This window comes from Aulonocara stuartgranti (genome assembly GCF_965226115.1).
Source record: "Aulonocara stuartgranti genome assembly, chromosome: 16".
NCBI classification, from domain to species: Eukaryota; Metazoa; Chordata; class Actinopteri; order Cichliformes; family Cichlidae; genus Aulonocara; species Aulonocara stuartgranti.
The window spans coordinates 4,472,519-4,492,635 of NC_138952.1; the positions used below are offsets into that span (position 1 = coordinate 4,472,519).

A 20,117-nucleotide genomic window follows, 5' to 3' on the forward strand; every position below is an offset into this window, starting at 1 on the left:
ACTGTCTCCCTTTACAACAAAACAAAGTGTGGCGTGGATGTGATGGACCAGATGGTTCGGGAGTACACTGTCCGCAGAGGAACACGGCGCTGGCCAGTCGCCGTGTTTTATAACATGATTCGTGCCATAGTTCCAATTATCTGTGGGTTTCCCAGGTTTGCCCACCAGCAGTCATTTAGAGATGGAACCCTGTTAATCCCCCGCAAGATGACAATTGCAATAAATGCCATTAGTTCAGGGAGGTCCATGAACCAATGAACATGCTCCATGCACCACTCAGCAGGCCATTTGTAAATATGTGTACAAATGGTTGGTTTTTTGTACTGTTTTTATCAATAAATCTCAGCAACAAAGGACATACACCCATGTGTGTTGATTTCTCCCTAAGATGGCAAACTGAAACACTCCAAGTTGGTGACTTTTGGAGATTTATTTCCCTGGATGATTGAGAATGCATCAAGATGAAACACAAAAGGAAGTGCACAGCTTTTAGCAGCTCCCCCACCCCCTCAATCACACACCCCCACTCCCCTCCCTCCAGAATTCCCAGGTAACAACCTAATATACATATGAATGACTAGCCAATTTAGCTTCCACTTGGCTGAAGCTAAAGCTTAGCTAAAAGCCTACCAGCCATTTGGCTGCTCTCGGGTTTTATAGGTAGAAAGGTAGAAGCCTGGGGATGCTAGCCAGCATGACACACATGTTTTACAGTGTTTAATCCATGACAGTTGGTAGTAACACCTGGTCGAGTCTGACTAAAAACCACATTTCAAGCGACTCACAGAAGCTGCACAGAGCCCTCCTGGCTCTCATTATGAAGGCTTAAAGCACCTATCTCCACCTCGAGGCAGTTCAAAGCTTGAAAAAAATTTGTCCAAATGGGTCAAATAAAAATATAAGCCTTCTCTGCCTGTTTTGATGTTTTGGCATTTTTTTAAATGGCGAAATATTACAGATAAAGAGGAGCAGCTTAAACCAATTATCATCTGGAGTGAAAGAAGAAGCGAATGAGAATAAAATTTGTCACAGTCGGCCTCAGCATATGACCACGCTACTATAATTAGCATGGCCTTTTTTAATCTTCTTTGATAAGCTACTGAAAAGTATTTCAATAAATTGAGAATATGATTTTGATTCATATTTTTATCTGCTCGGTAATGACACAATGTAACTACTCAGTGTGGTACATCAGTTTTCCTTACACACCAGCTTACACATCAAGGCATTAGCAAACAATATGCATTAATTGGTATGATTTAATGATAATAGATTTATAATTATTCCAATTTATTCCAATCAAATTGTTTGACAGGAAAAAAAACCCTGTATGCCTTAGATATTATAATAGATATTTAACAGCTTACATATATTAATCTAGACGCTAGCAATAATACCAAAATGAAAAAAATACAGTAAGTAAGTTTGGCATGATGGAGATATTCGGTTTACCATTTTATTTGACAGGCATTTATTAACCCATCAAAGTACTTTACATCAGAGGGCACATTTAAAATCCATGCATTTACCCTTCATACAGCTCTTTCCTCTACACACCGGACTTTCATGGCTAATTCAGAATCACCATTTAACCTGTGTGGGAGTCAGAGGGAACCTGCACATGCAATACAAAAGTGAACATACAAGCTCACTCACAGAAAGGCTGACTGGGTGATATAAACCTGGAGCCTCCTTTCTGCAGTAAATTATGTTTGGCAGTAAATAATGTCCACGATTTCAGACATGTGACAGTGCAGGGTCGAGATAATAAGATGCCATTCACAAAAGCCTAGAGACCGGTCTGTAATAACTTAGCAACCACCAGTCATGAGTGAGAGTGTGTTTTCCCCAACCTGTACACGGTTGCCCAGAAGTTGATGCAGTCAATGTGAAAGCGAAGTCCCAGTCACAAAAGCCTTTTACTGGAAGAATTTCTATTCTTCCCCAGCAACATCCACAATCCTACAATAAATTGCTGAAAACTGCAGTGTGATTATTATAAAATTGCCATGGTTTTCCACAGTTTGCATGTGGCATGCCGATTTGTCTGCAAACACTCTGCAAGTGGTAGCAAAACTTCAAAAAGTATGGTTGCATGGCTGAGGCACAGTTTTTACTTTGATGGTAAACCACTTCCAGTTTGCGTCACACTTTTTTGAATTTTACTAGCACTCAGCTAGCAGTCGTAGAGTGTGTGCAGAGAAGTTTGTCTTCTATGCAAATCTGCAAGCGTCCAGAAAAACATGTTTGTGTTCTCCTTCTGTCTCAAATCACCCTGGACACTTGCCTCCACCTCGTCCACCCTGACTACCCTCTCTTGACCCAAGGTATTTAAACTCGTTCACCTTCACTTGCATCTTCACTGTAGCACCCGGCTGGCTCCAATTTACACATATTAACAGTCATACACTCATCATGGACATGAATGTCATGGTAATTTGTGGCTTTTAATAATTCCCTTGATGGACACTCTATTTCCAGGGTGGAAGGACTGTGCAGCATACAAATTTAATGACTTTTAAAAAACAAGAACTTTGGTTTTACTTTGCACTTTTATTTCATTATATGTAGGTTAGGACTTTTTCTAGATTGTGGCCTGATGTGTTGCTTTTCTAGCTCACTTAACTTTGTCAGACATGCTCTCTTCAAAGGATTTCTTGATTCTGGCCTGGGTGTGGCTAGTGAAACTGAACTGTGGTTGATCACAGTTAACTCATGATTACTTAAAATTTGTTTGATGATCTGAAACATTTAATTGTGACAATTATGCAAAAACGGGCATTAGCACTGTAGATACAGAAAAAAAAAAACAACCTAGACGATTCAGATGAATGACAACCCAAAGTTCCCAGTAGAGAGCAAACTGAAGTGATACGACACTCGTTGCCTATTGCAACAAATGTGACACAGGTGGGAATATGTGGATTATCTTCTATCAAACTGAATGTGAGATGGCTTCATGCACACAGTAAATATGAAACTAAGTAACTAAAATAATTTACTGGGCATAGTTCAGGCCAACAAACACATGACAAGGTTCATTTTAGCTTCATTGCACAGTATTACCCATTACAATTCACACCCAAAGCTTGCTGAAACCAAAACACCCACACGCCAATCACAGGTTTGCTGTAAGAGAGCAGGGACAGACAGGAATTAGAGATGGTGCTGAGGGGATGGTGAGGGAAAGAGAGGTCTTGATTAAACAGTTACTGCCACGTAGCCTCACTCCAGGCAATTTGCTAAGACTAACACATTTTCGAAATGCCTCGGCTTGCTGCCAATCAGTTGCTCTGCATAGAAATGTGGCCAGAAGGTTTTGGATTTTGTAGTAGGAAGGATGTCATTGGAGAGAAGTGCCGCTGGCATCCAACACCTACTCTCCTGGAAATATACTTCAGAAATGTCACATGCAGGTGCTACATTTCTGCCTGTCATAGATTTGAAATGACAGCGTGTACATGCAGGAGACAGGTTCTGAAATAATAGATTTAATGCAGCATTCTGTCCTGTCATATATTATAGCTGTGCTGTATGTGCGCATGTAAGATGTTAATATTCATTTCAATTTGGCTGAAATTCAGAATTAACATAGTTGATTTGAATGTTTGAAGCTACAAAGAAACTTGCCAAAGGCGGTGTGAAGGAGGATATTCACATGCAGTAGCACTCACACATTTGCAAATGCGCACACACAGATATTTTCTCGGTGTCAAAGCAACTGTAACCCATCATGCCCCCACTGGTGGAGGTGCCAGCCACTGGCTCCCTCAAGGATGACAGGCAGATGACAGCGCACACAGTGTGGCAGCTGCAAAAGATCGTCTGCAAAAGCTGGAAAATTCCTGTCTGCTTACGACAAACACTAACTGTGGTTTCACAAAATATTCAGCTCTCATAGACACTATTTTGACTCCCATTTTTGCCCAGCTATCTACACTCAATGAACTCAACAATTGCTGGAAAGCTGAGAGGAGCAATGTTGTTTTGTTTTTCGGTGGAGCATTATTTTGATGCGCAAAATATCTGAAACACTCAGCTATACCTAAGTGGAAACCTATTAATAATCATTTAAGTCGGTTAACTAGTGAAGACATGTCCATCTTGATTCTCATGTGTTTGACTAGTGTGCCAGTACAAAGTTTTCTACAACAGTGACACATTTTAAATATGTGCTTGCAAATGTATTAAAAATCACAAACTAATATCAGTTATTTACAAAAGTGTTCAAAGCATCAGCAGAGACAGTAACATGCTTTTCTTTTTTACTTATCTGTTTGCATAAAACAGAGGAAGCAGAGATGGAAGAGTCTCCTAGATGGCTGTCTCAGCATCAATCTGCCTTTTTTTGGCAGCCCGTGTGGAGTTTGCCAAATGTAAAAACTCAAAGACCATGTGGCAGAAAATATTCTCTGATCTAACGAAAGAAAAAGTGAAATCTTTGAGGAAAACTTTAAGCCCTTTGTTGAACACCAGGCACTGCTCATCGCCTGCTAATGCCATCTCTACTGTGAAACATTAAGGTGCCAACATGATGTTGTGGGTGTGCTCTGAGTAGCAGGGAGCGGGAAGTGGTCACAAGGATGAATGGAGCAAAATGCAGAAAGGTCCTTGAAAAAAATAACTTGTTTCAGAGTGCAGCAACTTCAGACTGAGTGACAGTTCACCTTTCAGCACCTCAATTACCTGAAGCAAACCGCCAAGACATTGCTGAAGCTGCTTTAAGACAGTGCTGACTGTTCCTGAGTGGCTCACCCAAAGGCCAAGCCCCCAAAGGATGTGGAGTGACCTGAAGTTCACATACGTTTTCCACCCAGTGTGATCAAGCTACAGAGGAAAAGGAAAAATGGTATGAACTGCTTACAAAGGTATTTTAGGCACTTATTTACAACACTTTTGTTAGAACTTTCCCTAGTGCGCACAGCGTAAACCACCATGAACCTCTTATTATTTCCTCACAAAATGCTGCTCGTAACTGATGTCAGAGCAGTGAAAGCAGAGCCAGCAGCAGCTTGCCTCACACGCCGGTCTCCCATCAGTCTCCTGTCAAAGACTGGAGGTTTATCCACAATTCACATGCACAAACAACCAGAAAAAAGCTGCTTACTTCTGAACTTGACAAGCTCCATCCATTGCTAACAGATAATGGAAGAGAAATACACACATGAAATAGAGACATGCTACAGTTTCCAATGAGAACCAAGACAAGCAGAGTTTCCAGTGACAATAGCCTAGTATGGCCATATGAGGTCAGCACTGTAAAGAATGCATGGAAACAGGTGAGACTTGACTAGCCAAGAATCTGACAACAGAGAGACAGACAAGCATTCGCATTCGATTTAGACACAGGGAGAACATGGATGCGCCACACAGAAAGACCCCAACCAGGTGGTGGAATCAAACTCAGGACCTTCATGTTGTGAGACAACAGTGCTACACACCACGGCACCATGCTGCTGGTAGCTACGATAGGCTCCAGATGGCCCACAATCCTGATAAGGATAAGTGGAAGAGAATGGATGGACCAAATTAAGCAACATTTCATGGCTTGAAAAATCCATGAAAAAATCTAAAAATTGTTCCTAAAATGTCAAAAAATGTGATTTGTGTAGAGAAAGACTATTTTCTAATAAAGGCAGCATCTGAGGCTTTCTTTTACTTGATATGAAGTTTTCTCTGCTGTTTGAAAGTATCAGAAGTGACAATCCTGCAAATATTAATTGATTAACTTTTTCTGTGGGAATCTTGTCAGAACAGCTTTATTTACCCAGGAAGGGCACTCAGGAGAATTAGGTGTTGTTACAAAAAACATTTAGGAGATTAGGTGTTGGCACTCATAGCATGATTTCTTAGAGAGATCCACATCTACCCATCAATCCAAAAAAGTCTGATCCATCTCCTTTTATCTTCAGTCTCCTAAAATTAGAGGAGAGAATCTCAGACTCCTGCAGACAGGGAATTATTACATTCTAGCAAGAGACTCTTTTCTAAATTGCCCTGGAAACCTTAACAAGACCTTGTTTAGGCAAGATTATCTTACATTTTCCCAACAAATGATTTAAAGTAAGTTATTTCAATTGTACACTATTACATGACAGACGTCACAATTTTATTGCTTTTTATCATCTATACAGATATTGCTCAATGATTGAAAAGGTGCATTTTATTTCTAAATGTCCCCATTTCTAGGAAGTTATCACTGCACAACTTACTATTGGGCCACCTTAGCATGTCTTGTTTCAGCATGTCACAAACTCTGACTAAAAGGATAAATCAGCTGACACAATCCACTTTGCAAGGAAAACTAAACCCAACAAAGTTCAAGGTAAATGTGTAACAGCAGCACAGGAAACTAGGAATGGTAAAGCTACCGTGAGACTAGCCTAAATAGTTGGTCATGAACTAATTTATTTATTGAATTTATTTTGGAAAATTTCTTAAGCAGACCAAAATGTAGACCACACTACAGACAGAAAGTCAAGGAGTAAAACTATAGAGAAATAAAAAATAGACATAAAAATTAAAAAGTAAAAGTACTGCAGGCTGGTTGTAGGAAATCCCAAAGAAAGTCTACAAGAAAATACATTTTAACAAGAACAGACTTGGAACTGGACAAGAGGGCAAAAGCAAAGGAACATGAACATAACCAATGGCCATGACTGAATAGACCGACCCATAAAGACAGAGGGGAAGATTTGGAAACAAGGCCTAGGTAGAAACAGTTAGAGTGGGGCAGACAATGGAAGTAGGAAGGGAGTAAAAGCTGGAAGTAAAAAAACAAAAAGTAAAACTGTAAACCAATAATGGAAACTTTAAAAAAATAAACCTGAAGCAGGACCCAGACCGCAGTGCTCCGCTTTTGAAAAGTTTCTTTCACAGGTAGTCAGTTCAATCTGGAGCAGCAAGAACATCGTGGCAAAGACCAAGGAACTGATCGTGGACTTCAGGAAGACCAGGAAACACTTGACCCCTGTTTCAATCCAGGGGGTCAGTGTTGACATTGTGGAGGACTATAAATACCTTGGAGTACACATTGACAATAAACTGGACTAGGCTAAAAACACCACAGCACTTTACAGGAAGGGCCAGAGTCGTCTCTATTTTTTGAGGCGACTGAGGTCCTTCAGCATCTGCCAGAAAATGCTGAGGATTTTCTATGAGTCTGTTGTGGCCAGTGCGATCCTCTATGCTGTTGCATGCTAGGGGAGCAGGCTGAGGGTCGCAGATGCCAACAGACTTAATAAACTGATCCGTAAGGCCAGCAATGTTGTGGGGATGGAGCTGGACTCCCTCAAGGTGGTGTCGGAGAGGCGGATGCTGTCCAAGATAAAGACAATGTTGGATAACACCTCCCACCCACTCCATGACATGCTGGTCAGTCACAGGAGCTCGTTCAGTGAGAGACTGAGATTACCGAAAAGCACCACTGAACGACACAGGAAATCATTCCTGCCTGTGGCCATCTCCCTGTACAACGCATCCACTTAACACACTGTTTGCTGCTACAACTACACATGTTTCTTTTCCAAATATTTATTTATAAGTGACTTATGTATGTATGTATGTATATATATGTATATATTGTACTATTCAGTTAGCGTATTGTCTGTCTTGTCTTAATGTTGGTTTAAAATGGAGCACTGTAACAAAAAATAATTTCCCCCAGGGATCAATAAAGTATTCTGATTCTGATTCTGATCACGTGAGTGTGTGTTCACTGAACAGGAATAATCTGCTACCAAGGAAAGAGGAAGAGTTTGGCCAGAGCTGTACTGACGGATATGTTGCTGTGATTTTGATGTGAGTTCAGATTTTGAGTTTTTTTTCCAGAACAGGTGTTTTTCCAGCAAGCAAAGGAAGTAGTGGAAGACACGCAGGCAGGTGAATTTCAGGTAAGGAAAAACACCGTTCTTCTTTCTGCAGGGACAGCCCACCTCAAGATTACAGGTGTGTTTTTATTCTGGTGCTTCAGCCAACTGAGAGAATTACTGAGAGGCAAAGAGGGTTTTTTTTAGGTATTCAAACAAGCACCAGAGAACCTTATTACCACAAACCAATATGACTCCAACCTGGCAAGGAGTGTAAGCCCGAGCTGGTCCTTAAATACAGAACAGGTGTGTCAACTGAAGAGTGGATTTCACCACCAGGTGGAGCCCAAAGTGGAGCTGGCCCGAACTCCACCTGAGAGCAGAGGAAAGAGAGAAGAAGGAGAAAAAAATCCTTACACCATGACAAAAACAGAGGGAACCAAAAGACAAATAACTAACATTGAAAAACATCAAAACTTAAACAGGGGGACACTGATGGCAGGAGGACACAGGAAACTAGAAACAAAGGTGTGTAACCAAACCAACAAATGCAGAACGGCCATGACTGTAAATAGAGATGGCCTTGCAGCAAATAAATACATGGGCCTGTCCCTGTACTCAGTAAAGGACTGCTCAGTCTCCCTTCACCATTAGCAAGTATCTGAGCATGAACTTTCCTTTTAAGTGCACTGCATATTAGTTAGTGTGTTAACTTGAAGCTGAACTTGCTGTGCGCTTACCTGTTCAGTCTGCAGATGTGTTATCTACCTAAAGTGATGCGCAGACTGAAATATGTAAAGAGCTGGGCTGAACGTGACACATGTAAAGTAATATCTAAAATAAACACATTAAACTTATGTATGCATAGCTGGTGCAACAGCCCGCAGGTGTTTGGGATCTGGGAATATCACTTGCCATCCATATGCCAACAGTCTGTGGGAGAATGAATTGTCAAGAAATAAGTACTATGCACTACAGTGGATTAAGTAGTTAGACAAACATAATAAGCACTTACACACACAGAGGAAGTCAGCAGTAATTTCCCTGGGAGTTTCAGACAATACTGAGTGAGGAAGGAATGAAAATTTGGAAGACAGAGACTCCCTCGGCTGTTTCTGTGTTGTCTTACGTACAGTGTGATGTGTCATATGAACTTGTTTTCAGTCTCTGTTCCTTGAGGCTGCTAAACCATACAATGAAAAGACAAATTTAGTGTGTCTCCTAGTTGTCGGCCTCCGTTCTGACTTCTTTAGGAATTTTAAAATCAATACTGATAACGCTACTCGCTGAATTTAAAAAAATCTAAAATATATTAGCTGGTATTTTTTCCCCAGACACATGAAGCAGAAACAGATTTTGACATTTGTTATGTGTAGTTATTTGAGTCCTTACTAAAATAATATAACAATAGAGTTCAGCTATAACCTTGTTTTACTGTCAATGCTAATATGATACATGTGAAAATACCTAACATCAGTCAGTATATCTGTTTGTATTAGCTGGGGTTTACGTTTTTTAAAATACAAGCTAATATCTTATTGTTATTTTTAACAAATCCAATAAAGAAGACCAAACTCAGTAATATGTTAACCCACCTATTAATACTTTTTTTTATATAACCGCATAAAGAAATTTAAATATTAAGTTTGGACACCACAGGATATTCATGCGACTTGTTGATAATCAGAAATTGTCAGAATATCCTCAACTTTACCCTTTAATTTTGTATTACATGCAAAAAATTATCAGAAGGAGATGCCAAACGTGTTCACAGAGAAGCCACTGATTATCCTCAGACGATGGTTCAGTTGTAAGTTCAAACCATTTAGTAAGCAGATTCTCATCAAATTGAAATATTGGAGCAGATTTCCATTAAAGCTTCTGTCATATCAGATATTTTAAAATATAATTAAGGATAAATAATTAATCCAATGAATTGCTTTTTCTATGTACCGTATAGACCCAGGGCCTGCCTCACAAAGTAGGATTACTAACCTTATCTCATGTGGGTATGGCCTGTATGGAGTTTAAAAATGACAGCTGTTAACACGTCAAGGATAAGCTGTATCCAGCCTGTACTCAGCACAAATTTATGATGCAAAGATGTAAATCACCATTACATTTCTTCAGCATCAGTCTCAGATGCTCTATTGCACCACAGTTCTGGCCTGAAAAAATGCACACTTTGAGCTTTTCTTGCTCACTTGGCAGCTCTTTGAAGTCGTGTCCACTCGTATGTAATTGATACGAGCAGCCATTTACAGAGTCCTGTTTTAAGAGAGACTGCCAATTAGGCTGTCTGTCACTTATGTAACACTAATGAGAAATTACACCCTTTAATCACTGTAAATGTTGATACTAACGGTGAGCTACCTGCCAACCTCCACAGCATTCAGTGAATACAAATTGGCCAAAGCAGAGCTGACTGGAGCCTCAGTATATGTTTTACTCTCTATCTGAGGACCAACTCTTGAACTTTTAAAGCCTGAACCATGCAATAATTGCCAGAAAATTCAGTTTTATTGAAAAACAACAACAATAATATTGATTATAATTATGATGGAAACTAGGTTTTTGTACATTCAGATAGGCTTAAATCACATGTTTGTTCCTCAGGAATAAACTGTACTGCATGAGTTGTACATTTGCTCCTAGTTTGAGATTAAAATGACAGCAAGAAAAAAAGAACACCTCTGCAGATAATTGGGTGTTAACAGTTTTACTGTTAAGTTTGATAGGAAAGCCTCAGGTATTTGAGGAAGCTGTCAAAAAAATGTGAGCAGCTGGAAGGATTATGCTGAGAGAACTAATCCTAGACATAAACCAAAAAATGATTTTATTAAAGTCAGCCATACTGAAACACAGGTCTTGGTGAAAGTGGTGGCAACCAGTGGTGACACAGTCGTGACAGCAGTGTAGAAGTAAGACCGATGAGCATTTTAACACAGTGTACGCAGGTGTAATTACTGATGTTAGCGGCCACCTGGTAGCCAGTCAGTGCTTGTGGATTATAAGTGAAGCAGCTGATATGGAGTTATGTCCTTGTGCCAGTCAGCTTGGAGGATGTCCAACCTGTGCTTATTAAAAAGTAAGAATCAAAAAGCTTTCTGGGTATTTAATGTGTTTCCTCTCAAGTTTTAAAGACCGCTGTGCAGTGAAAAACACAATCTCCATTTTCAATGGCTCTAATCCTGTTTAAATGTAGATTAGAGAAACTCTGTAATGTAATTAAATGCAGGTATGAGGTAAACAGCTCTTTCTCCTTCTGACTTGAGCATTATATGGAAGTGTGCCCAGTGTCTACATTAACATTTTTTGCTACTAGAAAAGTGGCAAGTTTTGTTTTCATGGCTTTTAAATCTTGCATCTTAGGTGAGCACAGGATAACAGGACAGAATTTCTATTCATTGTGAAAAGTTTTAAGCTCCAAGATATGGAGGTTTTGTTCTTGGATGGCATTTATAAAGAACTCACCATATTCACATGTACAGAGCATATCTCAGGGGAGGGCGGTGTGGTGGAAAATCCAAACGCAGGCTACATAGGAAGGTTTAAAGAACAGTAAGCAAGCTGCTAAAAAATTCTCAAGAGAGAACGCAGGAAACTATAATCACAAAAACAGATGAATCAATTTAATCAAAACAAGAAACATTTTTTAAAAAGAGAGCAAAGTTCAAAAAAAGCAACAAAAAAGTCCAGGTCACAACAGCTTCACAGTAATAACCGTCTTTGTTATTGAAGTAACTACCTTGCAGGCAAAAGATTTACCAGTCTCTGAAAACTGAACAGAGGTTGGCTGTTAGTCAAAGTCTGTCTCCTGCAGGGCGATAAGTGTGAAAACTCTACAGCAACATCTGAAATTCATCAGAAAACAGCAATTATTTGTATTTTCACTTAATAAGAACAGTGAGTAGAGGGTAAATAAAAACCTTGTAAGAATGAGTCATTTAACTCAGGTGTTAATGAACCTGAAGCTCAACATTTAGTCACAGTAGTTTTACTGCAACTGTCTTCACAGATTATATCTTGATAACAGGTAAATGTTGAAACTTTAAGCTCAATGAATAAAATGTAAAATCACTGGAAACCACAAACATGTCTATAGCATTACTTATAGGCTTTATAATGTGCTTTGATAAGTAAACCTGCATTCTTTAAAACAGACAGCATGTGGTGCCTAAAGACATTTTTCTGATGAGGATATGGACCAGTTATGCATCAGTTCCTACTTTCAATTCATATTTACCACAACATGATGAAAATTTAGTAAATTATGGCCCCAATGAGAGCAAAAAAGGAAGCTAAACCAGGTAAGCTTGGTTGGCAAGTTGTTAACCTATGAACCAACCAGTCACAGCAGATGGCCCCGCCCCTTTCTGAGCCTGGTTCTGTTGGAGGTTTCCTCCTGTTTAAAGGGAGTTTTTCATTCCCACTGTTGCCAAGTGCTTGCTCAAAGGGGTTGGGTTGATTTTTGGGATGTTCTCTGTAATATTGTAGAGTCTTTAGCCTCCAGTATAAACATCCTTGAGGTGACTGCTGTTTTGATTTTGTGCTATATAAATAAAATTGAATTGAATGTGTAGTGTCTCTTGGTTTCTCAGCCTTAGTCTTCTCACTGTGAAAAAAATCTCAGTTTGACGTTTCACTGACCTTTTGGTCACAATGATTTCAGATTTTTCTGAAGACTAAAATTCAGCACAAATCTTTCTCACACATTTTCTAATATTTCTTTTAACAACATTATGGGGGAGCTGAAACGATGAGGGAAAGGTTCTATGTGAGCATTCATCTTTGAATTTTACTGCTCAGTGCTTATTCAAGTGAAGGCCTATTTCCAGATGATTCACCTGTATGGAGCTATGGCCCCACGCAAAAAGAATTTCCTGTGACCACTCATTCTTATTCTCTTTATGTACACAGACACACACCTGCCTCCTCCACAAAAGCTTGAAAGTGCGTCACTTAAATCATATCCAGACCTCTGTGACAAAGCCAGTAGTGTGTTTTGAAAATGCCTTACTGCTTCAGGCACAGCGGTGCTTTATAGATTTCATTTCACAGCAGCAGCCTACCAGGACTGGGCAAATGGCTCTGCAGTCGCACACTTGGTATAGTTTTTGTACATTGCTTGAGGATGAGTAGATTTGCAGTATCATGCGATCAAAACAACAGTACTCCGCATCTCATTTCACTGTGTATTATTCCATCCCCACAGACATGAGGTGGGGAGACAACTCACGACCCAGCAAGAAATTTCACATATTTTCTACCCTGAGAGAGAACTGCCTTCCCATTATGTGACACATGTCTGTTCTAGTTCGTATTTGTTTAGCATGATTTATTCAGAAAATCATAGATATATTCCTCAGTGAGATTTGGAAAAGAGACCTGAGGACAAACTGCATATACAGATGTATCATCCCACACGTGTTTACACAACTATACAGTATAAAATCCACTAAATATATTTAAATCGTAGAACTAATTGAACCGGTGTGACGGCCGGGATGGCTGATGTGTTTGAGGCGTGAAACAAAACGCAGATACGGGAGAGAGTGATGAAGGTTTAAACGAAAAGCGAGCCTTTATTGTGGTTGATATCATAGGCAGAAAAAAAGCAAAGCGAGCAGGAGGGAAAAACGAAACTAAAACCTACACTGGGAAAAATTAAGGTAGCTCCATGCCCTCCTGGGTTTTAAATGCACCTTAGAACACACATGCATCAACACTACAATGAGCGGGTGGAGGGAGGTTTGGAGTCTTCTCTCACCCCCATTCTCTGCGGCCTGCTGGAGCGGGGGGGCTAGGAGGAGGAGTTGGCCGTCCGACTGGGGTCTGGAATGTGGGGCCTCCCTGCTGCTGTGGAGTCGGGGCGGTCTGCTTCTCCCCACCGCAGGGAAAAGGGTCACACCACCTGGGTCTGGGTGCAGTTCCCCCTCCAGGGGCAAGGGTACCTAGACCCGGTTTGTAGAGTACACTTGGGGAGTGTGATCGTGTGTACAGCGTCTCTTTATGTCTGTCTCCACATTGGTTGAGTGTGGAGCAAGTGCATATGAGAGCATGAGGGTGGGAATGGATGTTTGTATCTGTGTGTGCCTGTATGTCTGTGTCTATATGTCAGGTTGGGTATCAGACGCCACCTCTCTGGGGACATCTCAGACCCTCCAAGGTTTGGAGGTCTATCTCCCCCCCACCACCACTTCCCCTGCCGGTGGCGGACTCCCTCAGACATCGGTGCATTGGTGGTTCTTTGTGTCCGGGGATGGGCGTCCAGGTACACACCGGCTCACTTCTTGGTGGCCGCTTATCGGGGCCTGGAGCCTGGTGCTCGCTCGGGCCACTCCGGAGGTGGGGTGCCCCCGGCCCCTCGGCCTGGGGCTCGGTCACTCAGGCACAGCTGGCTGCCGGCGGAGCTCACGGGCGCGTCACTGCAACCCCCCCTGGCTTCTGTCCGCGGCTGCTGAGTGACCCCTCATCTGGGGCTCTCCTCAGCTGCCCCTCTGTTGGTCTTCCTTGGTCTCTTGTGTTCTGGGGGCCTCTGGATGTCTGGAGTTTTGATCTCCTCCATACCTGCTTCATGCCCTGGAGGACGGGGCTGTGGCCCCCCCACACCCTCTAGCAGATCATTACATGAAGGAACCTTTTAAAAAAACAAGCGCGTCCATGTTCACAGGTGTACACACGGGTGATCACACCCACAAACTACACCCTTTTTGGCTCCTACCTCAAAGCACACTGTGTGCTGTTGATCTTACGTGCTGCACAATAATGTTTAATATTTAGTATTTACTGTCATATTCCCATATATCATTGTGATGTTGTTTATTCTATTACTCTCGTTTTCTTCTGCTTGTTTTCTTTTTCTTTCTCAACAGGTGATCCAGGTGATCGATATATGCATTTTTTTCTCTGCTTATTCTGTTGGTTTTTGTCTTTTGCCCTTCTCCCCCGTCCCTCTTCTCAGCTGTTTTTCTTTCCCTCTTTCTTTCTCCCCTTCTTTCCCCCAGTCAAGTCTGTCCCGTATTCAGCAAATGAAAATAAAATAAACAATAAAAGGTGAATCAAATGGACCATTACGGCAAGGCTGGGATGGTCAATTTGGTAAAGTAAATCCGTTGGGCATCTTTCCTCGCCTTTAGACAACAATTCTGATGGCAAAAGAGCCAAACAGGACAGGCAAAAAAAAAAAAAAAGATTAAATATGAAAACTGTGACAAGAAACAATCTAGACAGGTGCATATGAAACTATGAGGTGAAAAAACATGAGCATAAACCTGAGACCTGGAGAAACATAAAGCAGAACAAACAGACGACCCAACACTAAACATAGGAAGACAGAGGACTTAAATAGAAGGGTAATGAGGGAAGTAGAAACACCTGGAGAAACACAGCTGACACAAAGTAACCTGACGCCACAGGGGAAGCAAAACTAAACACACTGAATATGGAAAAACAAGACTTTCAAAATAAAACAGGAAACATGGAGACAACAACACACAAGTTTGACAACATAAAACACGGAGACAAGAAAGACATGACAGACTGGGGAAACACGGAACACAGGGAGAGACACATGAGAATAGATTAGGGAGACGCAAACACAGGCATAACTAAACGTTAAACAATGGGGACAAGACAGACCAACACAGAAGACAGGAAAAGACTCACCAACACGGAGACACACCTAGACTAAAACTCAACTAATCCCTAACTAAATAATAGTACAAGAACTGAACATTATTCCAATCTAAACATAAGAAAATCAAAAATACAAAGTAGAGCTGGGCGATAAAACGATAACGATATGTATTGCCATATAACGTCTTCTCGATAGGAAAATACAACTATCGCGATAGACCTCATCTCTCTCTCTTCCTCTTTAAAAAAAAAAAGAAAAAAGGAACAGCCAATCCAAATTAAGTAGCGCAGAGCCGAACCACGTCACGTGACTTGTTACGTACAGCACAAGTGCCAAGCCGCACGTGTGTATTTGTTTGCGAAGCAGCTAACCGCCGTGTCGACCGGGTAATGGAGAAAATGAGTGTACCAAGTAGAGAAAAATCAACCGAGAGAACGGAAGAGAACACAGATGACGGCTCGAATGCCGAAGAGATAGTCGAAAAGAAGGGCCAGAAAAGTTCCGTAGTGTGGAGATATTTCGGCTATTTGAAGTCCGACAAAAAACAGAGTAGCACGCACTGTAAGTTGTGCCGAAAGCATGTTCCCACCAAGTCTGGAAATACAACAAACCTTTTTCATCACCTGAAGCAGTGCCACCCACTAGAGCACACTCAATCTCTGACTGAAAGTGCTAATTTGTCATCGAAAACAACCAGGGGAATCCCTGCGAAGAAGCAACAGTCAATTGAGTCGGCTTTCTCCAGCGTCTTACCATATGACAAAAAAGCTAAGAGACATTGCGACATAACGAATGCCATAGCCTACTGTCTTGCTAAAGACATGCTACCAATAAACACTGTCGAAAATGAAGGATTCAAGCAGCTAATTAAGGTACTGGATTCTCGTTACCAACTCCCTGGACGTAAACATTTCTCTCAGACAGCGCTTCCAAAGCTATATAGAGAGTGCCGTGAGGCTGTTGAGAAGGAGCTACAAACTGTATCGTTCTTCGCTACTACATCCAACATGTGGTCAAGTCGCACGCCAGAACCTTACCTTAGCCTTACTGCCCACTATATCGACCAAGACTGGAATCTGAAAAGCAAATGTCTTCAAACTGCCTACCTTCCCGACGACCACATGGGTGAAGTAATTGCATTAGGACTGTCAGAAGCGCTTGCATCCTGGGGACTGAGTGAAGACAAACAAGTCTGCATCACAACTGATAGTGGGACAAATATAGTAAAGGCCACAATCCCTGAATAACTGGACCCGGCTGCAGTGCTTCAGACATCGACTTCACTCAGCTATCGGTAAGTTGGGAAGCAGGATAAAATTAAAAATGCCTCTTTTAATTGTGTTTTTGAGCCCATGTAAATATATTAAAAGCTAGAGATCTAAATCACTTCAATGGTTATTGTTAAAAAATAAACATCAGAAAGAATATTCTTCATGTCAGCCTATTTATTTGAGGTAATAGTTGCTGTTGGCATGCATAATAGGCAAATATTCAGTCACTCTTCAGTGTAAATCAAGTTGAGAAAATGTGCTAAATAAAATTTAGAATTCTGGGGTTCTATCAGGATCCCAATTGGCTAATACAGAACCTCAGCTCTTTTTCCTATAAAGAACATTAAATTATGATTCCACCAAATGGGGCAATTCAAGACAAAAAGAACAAGTGATTAAAACGTCAAATATAACAATGATGTTGATAACACCAGCCTCTGTCACCTTTTTATTAGTCCAGAATGCCGCAGCATGCCTTTTAAGCGGCACTAGAAGACAGGATCATATCACTCCTATTCTAGCTAACCTCCACTGGTTTCCTGTCAAATACCGTATTGTTTTTAAAATTCTTCTATACACTTTTAAAATCTTAAATAACTTGGCACCCAGTTATTTGATTGACCTTCTTAATTTATATATCCCTACAAGGGCACTCAGATCCTCTAATCAGGGGCTCCTAATGCAACCAATGTCTCGACTAAAGACGAAGGGGGATCGTGCCTTTGCTTTTGCTGCACCAAAACTCTGGAACAGCCTGCCGGTTGATGTCCGTGCGTCGGAAACTATTCAATCTTTCAAATCACGGTTAAAAACCCATTTGTTTAAGCTCGCCTTTCAAACTACTTAGCTTAATTTCTTCCCGGTTCGTGCTTGTTGCAATATTACCATCCTATAACTGTATTTCTTTGTTGTTAATTGTTTTCTTTTGCTGTAAACCTGCAAGTATGGCTCGTCTGTGAAGCACTTTGTTGTACCTGTGACTTTTAAATGTGCTATAGAAATAAAATTGAAATTGAAATTTTAAATATAAGATAAAACCAGCAGCCCCTCCTAGAGGGTATTTAGTACAGGGTAGTGATGGGTCGTTCGCGAACGAAATGGCTCTTAGAGCGGGCTCTTTGACGTGAACGACGCGAGCCGGCTCCTTATCGCGAGCCGTCACGTGGTTTTTTTTTTTTTTTCTCTCTCAGCCTCTCTCTCGCACTTTTTTTCCGCTTCACTCTGCACGCGAGCCTTGTGCTTTACGCTGGGCAGAGGGGGGAGGGGCGGTAGTTACACTCAGTAGCACAGGAACAGAGCCAGAGAGAGAGAAAGAGAGGCAGGGACAACAACATTAGAAAGGTATAGTAATCATCCACAACTATTTTCGGTTGCAGATGATAAAGGATTGAGAAAGTTTATTCATGCAGGTCCATATGACAGAGAATATGCATGTTCTTTTAGTTTTCATATTATAATTTATATTTAATTGTGTTGTGGTTTGCAGTGTTTTGTGTTCTTTTCACTTTAAATTTGTGAAAGGAAAAAGCTGAAAATGTAAATAGTTAAAACTTGAAATGTGAATAGTTGATTTTTGTATTAGATGATTTATTTATTACATTTTATGTGGAGTGAATAAATAAAAGTATATTTACGGTGGCCCCTAGAGACAAAGCACATACAAACTTCAAATCACGTACGAACTCTGAAGCATGTACAAACTCCAAAACACGTAAAAACACGTACAAACTCCAAAACACGTAAAAACTCCAAAACACGTAAAAACACGTACAAACTCCGAAGCACGTAAAAACTCAGAAGCACATAAAAACTCAAAACACGTACAAAAGAACAACAGAAGTGCTCCAGGATGCTGGGCGCAGTGTTGAGCCTTTGTTATCTTGTGGCTACACAAGCCAGCAAGTACCAATGACCGGATTTGGTGTGTGGTAATAACAGGTAAATGAACTTTTTTTAAAATTATTTGAATATATATATGAGTGCCTGTGTATAAATACACAAACAATACACACATGCTTTCAATTGTGTAATTTAAGTGATCTAGTAGCTCTGCTTTGGAAGTTCAGTTCATGCTAGAAATGTGTTTTGGAGTTTGTACGTGTTTTGTCTCTAGGGGCCACCGCATATATTTATATATAAACATATATAAATAAAACCACTTGTTTTTACGTTAGTAATTCCTTTTGTGCATAATTTTATATTATTGTTAATAATAAATTAATTAAAGCAACAAAACAACCTGAAGAGCCGGTTCGGAGCCGAAAGAGCCGGCTCTTTTTAGTGAGCCGAACCGAAAGAGCCGGATCTCTAAAAAGAGCCGGAAATCCCATCACTAGTACAGGGGGTAATATTGTGACTTGCCACAGGGCCGCTTTAAAGCCTGAAGCAGTGGATAGACTTGTCTTCCTGTCCCACAACCTGTAGGCTTTTGTCAGACTAAAGTTTTTTATGTATGTATGTATGTCACCTTGGATGTGTACCTAGGATTTAAAGAATGTTCTGTTAGCATCTTTATTTTAAAACTGTTGGAAAAGCTAAGCTATACAACAAGGAGAGTGAGAATTTCCTTTTAGTTCTCAGTTTATTTGATATTGACTAAAGTTAGTCAATTTTGTCTGTTCTTCTGTAAAAAAAACCTAAGATTTATTTTTAGAATTAATATTTTGTTTCTAAGTGGAAGTGACAATTTAGTAGTCTGTTTGTTCTATTTTCAAACTTAAACGCTTTAGCGGCTGCCTTTTGTGTAGTTTGCAATATTTGCCTTTATTTATTTGAAACTGAAGTCTCATTTTCCTTAAGTACATCTGCCCTGTTTAACTTATTATGGGAAATAAATATTTAAATCAATACAAGCTGCTGATTATTTCACATTTTACTTGTGAGCAACGGCACATTTAAATCTTACAAATTTAGTTATTTGGCTTATATCGTGATATATATTGTTATCGCCTGAAATGAAAAAAACATATCGTGATATGAAAAAATCTTATATCACCCAGCTCTAATACAAAGTAAACTCAAAACACTGGGTCACTGGCTCCTGACACCCGGTTGCTACATATGCCAGTTTTCTATTCTGGCTGACCACAGTTTACAAGATGAGTGGAAGATTTTTCACTCCAGTTTTTGGTGCAGTGGGTCCTTTGTGTAAAACACAAAAGTTTCGCGTTCGGCGTGACGGCTGCTCTAAGGAGGTCAGCCACTACATCTGCACCCTTGCTGGGAATATCAAATAATCTGCTAAAAAATCATGGTATTATTTTTGACCAGGATTTGAATCTCACATCTCCAAGCTCATCTGGTCCTTTTTCTTTCATCTAAGAAACATCACAAAAATCAAAACTTTTCATGTGTATTTCTCAGTCTTTCCTAACCCATGTTCAGCTGGTCCAGAACATG

The 20,117-nt window shown here is 40.5% G+C and overlaps 1 long non-coding RNA gene across 1 annotated transcript in view; it reads right to left on the reverse strand.

Annotated features, from left to right (window-relative positions):
• LOC309691065 overlaps positions 1-19,818 on the reverse strand; it is a 45,967-nt gene extending 26,149 nt beyond the window's left edge. The window contains exons 1-2 of the long non-coding RNA XR_014271877.1: positions 16,554-19,818; positions 8,070-8,181 (exon numbers count right to left, since the gene is read on the reverse strand). This is a non-coding gene — a long non-coding RNA (uncharacterized lncRNA). The remainder of the gene's footprint in view (positions 1-8,069; positions 8,182-16,553) is intronic.
• Between the last annotated feature and the right edge of the window lie 299 nt (positions 19,819-20,117).